Source organism: Prionailurus bengalensis, chromosome A1 (assembly GCF_016509475.1).
Source record: "Prionailurus bengalensis isolate Pbe53 chromosome A1, Fcat_Pben_1.1_paternal_pri, whole genome shotgun sequence".
Classification (NCBI taxonomy): Eukaryota; Metazoa; Chordata; class Mammalia; order Carnivora; family Felidae; genus Prionailurus; species Prionailurus bengalensis.
In genome coordinates this window covers 32576851-32593187 of record NC_057343.1, presented here as the reverse complement: position 1 = coordinate 32593187, position 16337 = coordinate 32576851, and positions in this window count along the sequence as shown.

Below are 16337 nucleotides of genomic sequence, written 5' to 3'. Positions count from 1 at the left end.
TTCCTTTGGTTATCTCTTTTTGAGGAACTATAAATGATTTATTATACAGCAAAATACTGTAATAAATGGTATTACATAATATCTTATGCTCAGTTACTATGTCACATGTATATTCTCAAATTTCCAAGTACAGAAATTAAAGATGTAAAGGTTAATTGACAAGACAGGTAAATAAATATGGTGTTTATTGCCATGTCTATAGAAAGTGGAGAATTAGACCCTAAGTCAGAAAATGAATTCCCTATTATTGCCTGTTTTAGAAAGAAAAAAAGTGGCACAATTGATGTTCCTTGGATTTGCAGCACCCTGAGTTAAAAGGAATATACCATTTTATATTAGAATATCTTTCATGGATATTTATACTTTAAATGCTTTAAAGCTCATCCTCATGGATTGGAATGGTAGACACAATTATCCCAAGGGACAAATGGACCTATTCTGGTACTTTCATCATCCTAGATATCTGAGAAAAGTCGGAGTTTACTGGATACATGATACTGTATGACAAAGTGATATAATGCCTTTAGGCAGATAGGATGGGGAAAAAAATGACCTCACCGAATTCTCCTGGTGGTAGGTTTTTAACAAATAGCAGGGAAGACAACTTAAATTAATGTAATGAACAAACAGGTGAGCAGCACACTCTAAAAAAATCCTTTAATCTAGTTTCAGAAGAGATGACAATTAAGTAAAAACCTGCAGAGCATGATCGCAATTACACAAACCCCCTGCCTTGCAAACCGTCTGAACTTAATCAGGCATGATTTCTTGCATAATAACAGAAACAAGGAACATGTTAAGTAAGGACATGCAAATCCCAGAGAACAAACTGAAAAGGTGAAAGACATATTCTATATATGTAATGTTCCTATACATATTAATTGTGCAGACAATTCTTATGGGGGGGAACCTGAAAGACAGGAAATTATGACCATATGTACCCATACTATGATAGGTTTCTTTTGGAGAATAGCAAATAAATCCTCTATGATATTTTCTAGTAGAGTTTAAAGATAATGAGCTCTGTTCACAAGGACTAATAATCTCTATTCGTTATTTAAGAATTGTGAATAACAGGATTTTACACAATTATTTACAAGGGTACTTATGAAATAAACAGAAGTAATACTATGTTTCCTTTTGCCAACTCTCCTAACAAACGCTGAACACCAGGCCAAGAAATTTCCAATTAAGGAGAAGAACCCTCTTATTAATAAAGGACTGTTATCATCACAGATGCAGGCACATTAAGGATACAAAAAGGCCTCCTAATCTATCCCTCTGCCACATCTGGATGTCCCTTTTACAAAATGGTGCAGTTTATCCCATGTCATTTAAAATCTATAGAACATTTTATCTCCACAATATATTTGGCGTGAATATTAATCCTGTTACTTAAACGGTTTATGCAATGAATTCTACATAGGTAACCTAGGAAATATAAAACTTAAGTAGAAGAGCTATAGAAACATAACATTTAGTATATTATTATCTCATTTTTATAATGTTTATTTTTATTCATTTTAGAATGTAAGAACATAAAAGATGAACAGGAAAAGAATACCAAAAACTTACAACTGTAAAATTAATATTACTGACAATATCAAATATTGACAAGGTTGGAAAGCAATGGGAACTTTCACACTCTACTGGTAGGAAAATATATTGGTAGAACCACATTGGAAAACTGTTTGGGTGTAGGTAGTGAAGTTGAGTATAGACATGAGATGTGACACTGGCATCCTACTACTAAACGTATAGCCAAAAGAAATTCACACATACGTGCACCAAGAGATGTATGTAAATATATTCATAACAGTGTTATTTGTAAGAGCCAAAAATTAGAAAAAAATTTTTGATATACTTTTCCAAATCTTCTATCTTTTCACATTTGTGTTCTTAGGTTTTAAGGTATTAAAAATAGGCAACATGTGTTTTATTATTTTGTATACTGCTTTTTAAATTTTAATATTAACTACTAATCATTTTACGTATAACTGAATGTGTTTCAAAAATAATGTTCTTCTGTAAATATGCAATAATATATTTGAGTTCAACATTCTGTTACCTATAAATTGCTCCTATGTTTTCTTGTTAAATTAAAACAAAGGCAATGGCTCTTCTATTTAAATGTTATTTGCATTGCTGCTTTTTTCTCTCTAAAGATTAACAAATGTGGAAATATTGCTTATCAATACATGAATACTGATAAGAGTACTGATACACATTGCAAAACTTCTCATAAAGCTTATTTAGAAGTCACATTCCAAACAATAATGTACAAGTGTGTCTATATTAATAAAATGTTGCCATTGTTGATTTAATAGACAGTAATACCTTGGATTCTGAGTAACTTGTTCTGTGAGTGTTCCTCAAGTGAGCAAATATTTCTAATAAATTTCAACTTGATAAACTAGCGATGTTTTGCAATACGAGTAATATGTGATGCCCAATATCACATGATCACAACTGAACCAATGGCTCTTGAAACTCGCTTTGATATACAAGTGCTTTGGATTGCAAGTATGTTTCTGGAATAAATTATGCTCACAAACCAAGGTGTTACTATAATTTAATTAATGTTCATTTATTTTTATTCAATAATACAACTTACTAAAAGTGTAAAGCAGTACTAAAATGGAAGTAAAAGCACTAACTCCCATAATCTCTTTTCCTCCTGATAATGATGTAACTATTTAGTGTATCTACAACATATTTTACCTATTTACCAACAAATTGACAGTTTCAGGATTTTTGTGAATACATTGCTGAGTGTTTCATAAATGAATTAACATATTGAAATACATTTTTGAATCTAAAATAGTTATGTATCTATGAAACGTATGTCCTCTAGAATATATATAATACATGCACATATTTAAATTTTATTTATTTATTTTTAGAGAGAATGTGTGTGCACACAACTGTGTGCACACATGAGCAGGAGAGGGGCAGAGTGGGAGGGAGAGAGAATCCCAAGAGGCTCTGCACTGTCAGCACCGAGCCCAGTGTGGAGCCTGATCTCATGAACTGGGAGATCATGACCTAAGACAAGATCAAAAGTCAGATGCTTAACCAACTGAGCCACCCAGGTACCCTTCTTCTAGAATACATTGAATAACTACCAAGATGATTTACACAAGTTGCTTTAACACACCAAACCATTTTTTAAAAATGTTTTTATGTTTATTTATTTTTGAGAGAGAAAGAGAGACAGAGCATGAGTTGGGGAGGGGCAAAGAGAGAGGAAGACACAGAATCTGAATTAGGCTCCAGACTCCAAGCTGTCAGCACAGAGCCCGAAGTGGGGTTTGAATGCACAAACCATGGGATCATGACCTGAGCCAAAGTCAGACACTTAACTAAGCCACCCAGGCACCTGATAATAAATATTTCTAAAATAAATAGATGAACATTTAAACATTAACCACTAAGCAACTGCAAAATGAGAAAAAAAACCTTAAGATATACTAATTAACAAAAAGCAATGTACAGGGTATATAGCATGCATATAATTTGTTTAAAAAATAAAAAGAACTTCCAGCTTTAGCTACAATATATAACTGTTTTGGACATTGTCACTCCTATCCTAAAAACAAGGAAAAAACATTTAACAAATTGAAATTCAGGAACTTTTCTTAGATCCATTAGAGATTTGAAATCACATCCAATGGAAATTTGAGACACAGACAAGTACAGAGAATCAAAGCTGAGATTAACTTACCTGAAATAAACCACAGGAGCTAGTAACTGGTAAGAACATTAACAGGTAATTTGGCAAATTGATGGAGACTGAATATAGACTCTCTTGTGAGTTAAAATCTGCTAGGCCCTAGTTTTTGAAGTCTTTTGAACTTTATAAGATTTTGTCTCTATGAACCATACCAGATTTTCATGATGAAGATCTGAAAAATATCCTTTTATGTTTCATGCAGCAGCAGGGAAAAAATCTTGAAATATGCCCAGAATATTCTCCATTACAAAGATCTCTTGCAAGGAAATTACAAGCAGATACTTATCTGCTATAGAGAAAGAGCACGTATCCAATCCCAGCCCCCTTTAACCTGCTCCTCTGAAGTAGAGAGGAAAAGGCTAAGAAAGACACTCAAAAGTCAGAGCTTAGGAAGTCAGACTCACCAATAACTTAAATTTAATCATACAATTAACAAATACATTCTACTGTCAATCCCTTTCCACCACATTAATAGAAAGAAGTAAAAGGGAATGCTAGAAAAAAATTAAACTGTAACAGAAATAAAGAATGCCTTAATGGTCTCATCAGACAGTTAGGACCAGGCTGAGAAAAGAATCTGTGGGACTGAAGATAATGTCAATAAAAACTTCTCAAACTGAAATGCAAAACAAAACAAAATGAATGGATGAAAACAACTAACAGATCATCATGAACTGTGGGGTAATTACAAAAGGCATAGCATACTTTGCTAGAAAGATCAGAAGGAAAAGAAGGAAAGGAGGAAAAGAAGTATTTAATTAATAAGAGCAGGAAAATTTCAAAAATTAATGACACATCAAACCACAGAACTCAAAGCTCAGAGAATGCAAAGCAGGATAAATACCCTACATCCAGGTTCATCTTAAGAGACTGCAGGCAGCCAAAGACAAAGGGATAATCTTGCAAACAGCCAGAAAGAGAAAACCATCTTTCCTACTGATGAAGGATAAGAATTACACTGGACTCCTCATCAGAAACAATATAAACAAGGACAAAGTAGAATAAAATACATAAATTGTTAAAGAAAACAACCCCAGAAACATGGAAATCTGTATCCAGCAAAGTTAGCCTTCAATAAAATGAAGGGAGATAAACACTTTCTCAGATAAACAAAAACTGAGAGCATCTATTACAAATAGATGTAAGAGATGTTAAGTATTTCAGAGGGAAGGGAAATAAAATAGATCACAAATGCAGATTACAGAAAGAAAGGAAGAAATCAGAGAAGGAATTAATTAAAGTAAAATAAAATCTTTATTTTCTGTACTTTTAATTAATCAAATATATAACCTTAAATTAATAAGAACCACAATGTATAGAGTGGTCATAGAATATTCATAAATGAAATGAATGATAGCAATGATTGAGAGAATTGGCCTAATCTATTAAGTCTATCTGCAGTAACTGAAGAGATATAGTGTTATTTGCAAGTAGAGTTATATTGGGGTGCCTGGGTGGCTCAGTGGGTTAAGCACCCGACTTTGGCCCAGGTCACGATCTCACGATTTGTGAGTTCAAACCCCGTGTCCAGCTCTGTGCTGAAAGCTCAGATCCCAGAGCCTGCTTCGGATTCTGTGTCTCCCTCTCTCTCACTGTCCCTCCCTTGCTCATGTGCACTCTCTCTCTCTCTCAAAAATAAATAAACATTAAAAAAATGAAAGTAGAGTTATATTATTGATAAATGTATAGGGAAATATAGAAAATTAAAATAAGTAGTACAACTGATATACTAAGGTATAAAAGTTCATAACATCTTACAAAATGGTTTAAGTGGTTTATTAATTTAAACTGGATTAGTAAGAAAAAAAGGAAAGTAAAAATGAAACATCAAATGTAAAGAAGATAAACAGCTATAAACATACTAGATACTAATTCAACTGTATCAATAGCTACTGTAAATCTAAAAGGTCTAAATATACCAATTAATGGACAGAGTTTAACTGCATGGATTTTAAAACACCAAACAAAACAGAGACACAACTATGTTGCCTATAAGAAACCCACTTTAATTATAAATACATCGTTTAAAATTAAAGAGGTGGAGAAAGATATATACGATGCTAACACAGCTCAAAGAAAACTGGAGTAGCCATATTTATTTTTGAAAAACCAGTCTTTGGAACTACAATAACATTATCATGACAAAGAAGAACATTACTTAAAGTTAAAGGAGTCTATTCTCCAAGAAGACATAACAATCCTCAACATATGTGCAACTAACAGTAGAACATCAAAATATGAGAGAATAAAACTGATAAAAGTACAAGGAATAATCTGCCAAGCCACTATCATAGTTGGATATTTCAACAGCCCTATGTCAGTAATTGGCAGATTCAATTGGAAGAATGTCAGTAAGGATATAGTGGAACTGAATGGAACTGTCTATGAACTGCATCTAATTAACATTTCTAGAATATTTCATCAATCAATAGCAGAATACAAATTCCTCTCAGGTACAATGGAACATTTGCCAAGATAGACCACATTCTTGTCCAAAAACACAGGCTTAACAAATTTAAAATAATAGAAATCATACATATCATGCTCTTAAACCACAGTGGAATTAACTAGATACCAATAACAGAATGAGCTGAAAAATTTTGAAAATATTTTGAAATTAAACACTACACATCTAAGTACACATGGGTCAAAGTGGAAGCCTCAAGAAAGGTGAAAATGTATTTTAAACTCAATGAAAATAAAAATACAAGTTATCAAAATTTGTGGGAGGTAGTGAAAGTATGCTTAGTGGGAAATTTATAGCATTGAATCCACATGTTAGAAAAAAAAGATGTAAAATCATCAACAAGGTTTTTACATTAGGAAACTAGAGAAAGAACAGTACTATAAGCATAAAACAAGCATAAGAAAACAATAATTAAAAGTTAAAAGTGCAATTAAAAATAGGAAGCCAATAGCTAAAATTGCATGAAAAGCTTGTTCTTTAAAAATATTAATAACATGATAAATATCTAGACAGGCTAATCAAGAAAAAAAGGGAAAAGACACATATTACTGACCCCAAAATAAAAGAGAGGTTGTCACTACTGACTCTGTAGACATTTAAAGGATAATAAATAGATAATATTTACAAATTACAAATATGACCACAAATTTAACAAAGTAGATGAATTTAACCAAATCCTAAAAGACCAAAATAGCAAAACTCACAAAAGAAGTAGGTTTTCTGAACATACCTTTATCCAGTAAGAAATTGAATCAACAATTAAATTTGGAAAAATAAAACACCAGTCTTAGATGGTTTCACTAGTGGCTTCTATCAAAGCTTTCAACAAGAAATATCAATTCTCTCCAATCTGTTCCAGAAAACTGAATCCAGAAATTTCCAGAAAATTGCTACCCTTAATACATTCTATCAGGGTAGCATAACTCCAATACAAAAAAAAAAAAACAGATAAAGCCATTACAGAGAGAAAAACTACAAACCAAAACTAATGGATGCAGATTCAAAATGTATTAAGAATATTTTAGCAAATAAAACCCATCATTACATAAAAAGCATTATTTTGCATCATGGCCATTTGGGATTTATTCCTATGCAAAAGCTTCTCAACATTTAAAAACCAATTGGTGTATTCCATTACATTAACAGGCTAAAGAAGAAAATCAAATGATATTAACAACTGATAGAGAAAACATTTGACAAATCTAATACCCATTCATGACAAAAATTCTCAAAAAACTAAGAAGAGAGGTAAATTTTTCAAATTGCTATAAAACATCTACAAAAGCTCTACAGCTAACATATTTTTTAAAGTTTATTTATTTATTTTGAGGGAGAGAAAGACAGAGAGAGGAATAGAGAGAATCCTGGGCAAGTTCAGCGCTGTCAGCGTGAGATCTAACAAACCATGATCATGACCTGAGCCAAACCAAGAGTTGAAAACTTAACCAAATGAGTCACCCACGCAACCCTATTACTAACATGTTCAATGGTGAAAACCTAAATGTTTCCGTCTTAAGATTAGAAACAAGGCAAGGATTATTCTTTTCATTACTCCTATTCAACAGTGTGAGAAATCCAGCTAATGGAAGCTAATATAGGATGAAAAAAAGAGAGTTCTATAGTTTGGAAAAGCCAAAAATAAACTGCCATTATTAACAAATAATACGATTATCTATGAAGAAAATCTCATATAAAAAATTCCTGGAATGAATAAATTATTAAAGTAAGGTTAGAATAAAAGTCATTTCTTTCCTATATATTAGCAATGAACAATTGGAATTTGAAATTAAAAACACAAAATCACTTACTTTAGCACCAAAGAAAGAAAATAAAGAAAAAAAGAAATGCTTAGATGTAAATCTAACAAAATATGTACACAAATTATTTTCTTTAAGATTTTTTTTTAAGTAATTCTATGTCCACCATGGGGTTTGAATTTACAACTCTGAGATCAAGAGAGTCACATACTTTACTGACTGAGCCATCAGGCACCCCCATTAATTATTTTTGAAAAGTAATGAAACTCTGATGAAAGAACATAGATGTAAATAAATGGAGATAAATGTTGTGTTCATGAATGGGAAGACTTGATTTGTTATGATGTCAGTTGTTTCAAATAGACCTACTGATTTAACACATTCCTAAGCAGCATTCAGAAAAAATTGTTTTGCGGGTATTGACAAATTGTATCTAAAGTTTTTACTGAAGAGTAAAAGATCTAGAATAGGCAAAACAATGACAAAGAACAAAACTGGGGGACTGACATGACTTGATTATAATGCTACTATAATCACGACAGTTTGGTATAAGTAAAACAATAGACAAATATATCAATGGAACAGACTAGAAAGTTCAGTAATAAAAGAGCAGAGGGTGTTCAATGGAGCAATAGCCCTTTCAACAAGTGATACTAGAACAATTGGATCTCCATATACAGAGAAATTAATCTAGACACAGACCGTAAACCTCTCACAAACATTAATTCAAAATGGATCACATACCTGAATGAAAATACAAAACTATGAACATTCTTGAAAGTAACAGAGGGGAAAATAAATGAGCTTGGGTTTAAGGATCAGTTTTTAATACAATCCACCAAAGCATGATTGGTTAAAAAATTGAGGTTGGTCTTTATTAAAATTAAAACCTTCTCTTCTGTGAAAGGCACTGTGAAGGGAATGAAAAGCTAAGCCAAAAACTGATTTGAAATACTTGTAAAGCACATACCTGATAAAGAAATTGTACCCAAAATTTATAAAGAGGTCTTAAAACTCAACAATAACAAAACAGATAATCCAGTTAGAGAAAGGGAAAAGCATCTGAACAGATATTTCACCAAGATAAACATGCAGATGACAAATAAGCCCATGAGAAGATGGTCAACATCGAATGGTAAGACATTGTACAATGAAACAATGAGACACCACTTCACATCTATCAGAACGGCTAAAATCCGTAAATCTGAAAATACCAAATGCTAGTAAGTATGCAGAGCAAAATAAATTCTCATTCATATCTGGTTGCAATTCAAAATTGTATAACCATTTTAGACGACAGCTGGCAGGATTTTTTTAGAAAGCTAAACATAGTCTTACCATATGATCCAGCAACAGCGCTCATAGGTATTTATCCAATTGAGTTGAAAACTTATGTCCACACAAAAACCTGCACACTGATGTTTATTCCAGCTTTATTTGTAATTGCCCATCATTGAAAGCAACCAAAATCTCCTCCAGAGGTGAATGGAAAAACTGTGTTTAATTCATTCAGTGAAATATTTTTCAACGTCAAAAAAGAAATGGATTTATCAAAGCATGAAAAGATGAGGCACAAAACAATTTTAATTACATAGTGCTAGTGAAAGAAGCCAGTCTGAAAAGGCTACAAGCTGTATGATTCTACTATATAGAATTCTGCAAAAAGAAAGACTGCAGAGAGTGAAAATACCTGTGGTTGCTGGAGTATTAAGGGGGAGAATTGAATATGTGAAACACATGATTTTTAGAACAGTGAAACTATTCTGTATAATACTGTAATGGCAGATCCATGACATATATTTTTCAAAACTCATAGAAAGCAAAACACAAAGAATTAAACCAGATGTAAGCTATGGAATTTAATTAATAGCAATGTATAAATACATATATTTTTGTAACGAAGATACCATATTAATGTAAAATGTTAATAATGGGGCAGTTGTGCTGAAGGGTGGGTGTATGGTCTATGGAGACTCTTTACTTCCTGCTCAATTTTCCCTAAATCTAGAACTCTTCTAAAAACATAAAGCCTATTAATTAAAAATAACAAAAAGTATATATCTAAAATATCATAATTTGCATGTAAATGAACAAAATATTCTTGGAATAATTTAGAAGAAAATTATACCAGGTTGCTTTGGGTAATGAGTAGCTGTGGGACACTAATGGAAGGCAACTTTTTACTCATTTCCTTTTGTAGATTTTAAAAAGGTATGAAAGACTTGCAGTTCAAATATAATTAATTAAACTGCATTAAAAATAGGAATAGCAACAATTCCAAAATGACTTCAGCCTTATCCAAACCATTTATTGTGTATAGTTCAAACTTTGAGAAGACTTAAACAAGGAATATGCATTTTCAGAAGTACAGTTTTTTCAGTCCTTTTGAAATTTGTCAGTTTCAAAAATAAAAAAAGTCAAATAACTACACATTAGTACTGTAAAAAAGCAAAGTGCTAATATCAAGAATTTTATTTCTCAGTCTAATTAATTTTGCCCTCTCTTGTGCCCCCAAATCACTTATTTGATCTGAATGTAAAACAGTGTCTATAATTTATCTTTCTGAATAAATACCAAGTGACTTCTGTTAGTGCAAAAGTTAGAAAAAAAAAAAGAAAAAAAGCATTAAAGTTAACATGATTAAGTCTCTTCCTTGGATATTTGTTCCAGGGCATTTTATTGAGGAATCTGTTGGAATAAAATACACTTTCTTTGTATCTCTAAATAAGTAAGGTCTGAAAACCTGGAAATTTTCTTGAGATTGCTTACAATTTCCTACATTCCAAATTTTGTGTATTCTTCTTATTTTATTTTATTTTATTTTATTATTTTATTTTATTTACTTATTTTTAATGTTTCAAATTTTTATTTAACTTCTAGTTAGTTAACATATAGTGTAATATTAGTTTCAGGAGTAAAATTTAGTGATTCATCACTTACATATAACACCTAGTGCTCAACCCTCTTTAATATCCATCACCCATTTGGTCCATCCCTCCACACACCTCCCCTCCAGCAACACTGCTTTTTCTCTACACTTAAGAGTCTGTTGATATGCCTGGGTGGCTCACAGTTGGTGAGATCAAGCCCCGTGTCAGGCTCCTTGCTGACAGCACAGAGCCAGCTTGGAATTCTCTCTTTCCCTCTCTCTCTCTCCCTCTCCTGCTCAAGCATATGTGTGCACACATTCTCTCTCTCTCTCTGTCTTTCTCTCCCTCTCTCAAAATAAGTATATAAACTTTATTTTTTTAAAAAAAGAGTCTCTTTTATGAATTGCCTCCCTCTCTTTTTTCCCCCTATATTCATCTATTTCTTAAAATCCACGTATGAGTGAAATCATATGGTATTTGTCTTTCTCTGACTGACTTATTTTGCTTAGAATAATACACTCTATTTTAAAAATGAACATGATAGATAATTTTCAGAGAAATTCTAGAAAATGAGATCCTCGCCACAAGCAAAATGTCTGGTAGTGGGATTGGATTTTTGTTAAACATATTTACATTATTTTGCTTTCTTCATAGTATCCTGGTGTCCAGTAGCATTTTAGTGAAAATATTTATGTGATTGATTATTCTATTTATTATCTTTTTCTATTTATTACTCTCTCAGATATATTTGTACAAAGAGAGGACAAAAATGTTTTGTTTCATATAGACTTACTATTTTTGCTCTCATTTCTTATAATGTATCAAAATGGCATGAATGGCATAATGTTAAGCGGTAAAAAGCCTATCTGCAATTTCACTAACACATTAACTTTTCCAAGTAGTTTTATTTGTTCAGCTAGTTTACCCCAGATGCAATGAGAGATCCAAATATACAATTTATCTGTTACATTTTTTTGTTACAAAATAATAATTAGATAGTTTCTTTCCTGGTGAACATATTTTAATGATCATGAGTAATTCTATTACATAAATTTTAAATTAAAAATTTATTTTTATTTCAGTGTGGCACTATTTTGAAGTTATTGTAATTTATTGATTTTATACATTTTAGCATATGTAACAGAAATTACAGTTTTGCCAAAAATATTTCCAGTTTCATGCAATAATAATGATAAAATTTGGTGATAAATATATGAGTTTATTAACCTGGTTACTTTTCTATTTCTAAGGAAATTTCTTTAATGTACACATCTTTTTTTTTCCTGGGTTGATTTTATTATTGAGTAACAATTGACATACAATGATTTGTGAATAAAGTACAATTTAACAAACATTTCCAATATTGTTACATCAATATTTACACCCATGAAACCATCAACACTACAAGCAAGATGACGATCATATCTAGACCCTTCAAATGTTTCCCCATGTCCTATTGTACTTTTCTTCCTCCTTACCCTGTGCCCAGGCAACTCTAATATGCTTTCTCATTATAGATTCATTTGCATTTTCTAGAGTTTTATATTAATGGAATCATGCAGTATGTATTCTTTCTTTATTTTTACTCAGCTAGTTATTTTGTGATTCACCTGTGTTGTAGTGTATGTTACTAGTTCACTCCTTTTATGGCTAAATAGTATTCTACCATAGGTATATACAACAATTTGTTATTCATTCACCTGTTAATAGTTATTGGGCTGTTTTCAGTTTTGCCTATCGCAATTAATACGGCTATAAGCATTATCTCTAAAAAGTCTTTGTGTGGGTCTATGCTTTCATTTCTCTTGCAAAAATGCCTATAAATGAATGATTAGATAATATGGTAAATGTGGGTTTAATTTTTTTGACTACCTAACTGACTTCCAGTAGCATTCTTTCATTTTACATTCCTCCTAGCAATTTATGACAGTTTCGGTTTTTTCATATTCTCACTCTTTTAATATAGTCAGTCTTTTGAAATTATAACTATTCTAATAATTATGCAGTACCATTTCATTTTGTCTGTAATTTTCATTTCCTTAATGAACAATGATGGAAAGCATCTTTATAAGTGTTTAATTGCCATCCAAGTATCTTCTCTGGTCAAGTCCTGTTCTAATCTTTTGGCCACTTTCTATTGAGTTATTACTGAATTTGAGGACAACACATGTAATTGCATTTTATGTTGTTTATTGAATAAATGACTTTCAAGTGTTTCTTCCCAGTTTAAGGCTGATCTCTTCATTCTCTTAAAATTGTCTTTCAAATAGAAACTATTTTTAATTTTGATGAAGTCCAATTTATCAATTTCTCTGTTTTTGTATAAACAAAAACATAAACATTTTGTATAAACATAGAAACATATTTGGTATCTTTGACTAACAGCATTTTTTAATGTATTCCTCTAAACATTTTATAGATTAAGTCTTTACACTTTAACCTATGATTTATTTCAAATTATTAATATTTTGTTTGGTGTAATATTCTTGTCGCTGTTCATTTTTTTATATACAGATACTCATCTAATCGAGCACAACTGTTGAAATTTTTTTCTTTCTCCATTTACATGTCTTTCAACTTTTGTCAAAAATAAGTTGTCTATATGCAAATAGATCTACTTCTGAACTCTTTTTTGTTCCATTCATCTATGATTATACCAATACCAAAATGCTTTGGTTGCTTTAACTTTTAAGAGTCTTGAAATTAGGTAGTGTTAGTCCTTCATCTTTGTTTTTCACTTTTCAAAGTTTACTTGGCTGTTCCAAGACATATGCATTTCCATATGAATTTGGGATTTTGTTGGACCTCCAGATCAGTTTACAGAGAACTGCTACCTGAGAAATACTGAATCTTCCAATCAATGAACACGGTGTGTCTCTATTTTTCTCAAAATCTAATATTTAGTTTCTCTCAGCAGCCTTATATTTCTTCAATGTACAGGTTTTTGCATTCTTGTCATATATATCCCTTAGCACTTCACTAAATTAATTGTATTATAAATAGGATTTTCTTTTAATTTCTGATTTTCATATCTGCTGGTATATAGAAACACAATTGCTGTTTTATGTTGATCATGTATTCTACAACCTTGCTAATATAACTTATTAGTTCTGGTAAGATTTACAGATTCCATCAGGATTCTACCTATGTGATCATGTAACCTGTGAATAAATCTAGTTTACTTTTTCCGTTTAAATGTTCATTGTTTTTATTTCTTTTCTTTTTTCTTTTTTTGGATTATTTTGCTAGGTTGAACTTTTAGGACAATTTGAGCTGAAGTTTTGAGGTCAGATACCTTTATCTTGTTCTTTTTTAGGGTTCCTCCTAAAAACCCAGCTTTCAAAATATTCAACTATTTTATTTAAAACAATTCAACTATTCAAACTTTCACAATTAAATATAGTGCTAGCTTTCAGTTTTTCATGGATGCCCTTTATTGGGTTAAAAGGTTTGTTTCTATTTCAAGTTTACTGAAAGTTTTTATTTAGAATGGATCCACTTAAACACATTATTTTTTCTGTATGTGTTGAGATGATCATGTGGTTTTATGCTTTTGTCTATTAATGTTAACATGCTGACTGATTTAAAAATATTACACCACCCTTGAATATGTGGGGTAATTCCATTTTGCCATGTGCTAAAATATGTGTAAAATAGGTAAATGATATCCTATTTTTTACATATTGTTGAGTTTGATTTGATTTTCATAATTTTCATGTCACACACACACACATATATATATGTATATGCATATTTTATTATTATTATTTGTATTTTGGGTAATAGTTCTCTGGATATTTGTTCAAATTCTTCCTTTCAGTTTTGACCATGAGGATGTTTCAGCTGACTCCTGTGCTCACTGATGTGCCCCCCCATCAATGCGCGCGCGTGTGCGTATATATTTTCTTAACACTTTCTTTTTTCTGACGCTGTAGGGTGACCCATGCTTGCCATGTATTTCCTATCCTAGTACTAGAATAAGCTATTTCAGTAAGGAAGACTGATTCCTTTCACTGAAGAAAGGTATTGGAAGCTAAGATATTGATGTGAGAGCAATGCTTGCTGCTCCTAGAGTCTCATTTCTTCTAGGTTTTTCAGCAGACAGGGCACAGAAAAACGTGTGTATACTAAAGCATGCATAAACACATATCTGTAAGTATTCTTATATATAACAATATGTTATAGGTTAATATGTAGATTAAGCTAAACATCAATATTTCCTGATGTCTCAAACTCTAACCTATTACCGCATAGAGCTTTCTAGCCTCCTCTTCTGGCTTATCTGTAAATTCCCATTCTAAGAGTGGGAAACTTAACTTCCACCATCTACCATTTTTTCAAATTCAGTTCCAGTATTCCAGTGTGTATACCAGTATTACTTTGTAAGCTGTACACCATGGGAAACATTTTATCAACTAAAATACAGTTCATTTGTGCTTTTAATTTTACAGATTCTACTCATTTCCAAAGTTAATTTGGCCCCCACCTTATCTCCGGCTCCTCTTCTGATTTTTTCAACATATTGTAATAAAATTGAATTCTCTGATCTTTATTCCTTTTTGGTTCTCCCACCTCCTAAGTGATTTTTTTTTTTTAGCTGCACACATTAAGGTCCACTCTTTATGCTTTTATGTTCTATGGGTTTTTACAAATGCATAACGACATGCATCCAGCATTAGGGTACCAAAAAAAAAATTTGCCAACATAAGGTTTCCATAAGGATAAATAAGTTCTTTATCACCTTACTCCTGTAAGCCACTGACACCAAGCAATGATCCAGTTAGTGCACCTATATTTTTTTCCCTTTTCTGGATGTCATATCATTGGAATTACATGCTATGTAGATTTTTCAGACTCTGTTCTTTCAGTTGGTGGTATTTGATTACGTTTCTTTCAAATCTTTTTGAGGTTTGAGAGCTCATTTTTTTTTCTTATTGCTGATATTCCTTTGTAAGGATATACTACAGTTTGTTTATCCATTCATCGATTAAAGGATTATCTTAGTTGTTTCTAGTTTTTGGTCATTATGAATTAAGCAGCAATAGATACTTGTCTGGAGATATTTATGTGATCATAAGCTTTGAAAACAATTGCATAAATACCTACTGACAACTTTGCTGGATTTCATGATAAGACTGTTTAACTTTGTAACAAACTGCAGAAGTATCTTCCAAAGTGGCTGTAGAATTTTGCATTTCAATGTATAATGAGTGAGACTCTTGCTGTTCTACATCCTTGTTAGCATTTGGCATAGTCAGTTGTTTTTTTTTTTTAATTTTAGCCATTCTAAAAGATATAAAGTGGTATAAAATTGTACTTTTAATTACACAGATGAAAAATAATGTTGAATATGTTTTCATAGACATTTAAAATCAGTATATCTTCTTTGGTGAGGTATCTGTTTAGATCTCTTGCCTTATTCTTATTTTGTTTTCTTTTCTTACTTTGAGTTTTAAGACAGATCTTAACTATTTTGGTTACAAGTACTTTTCAGATATGTGCTTACAAGT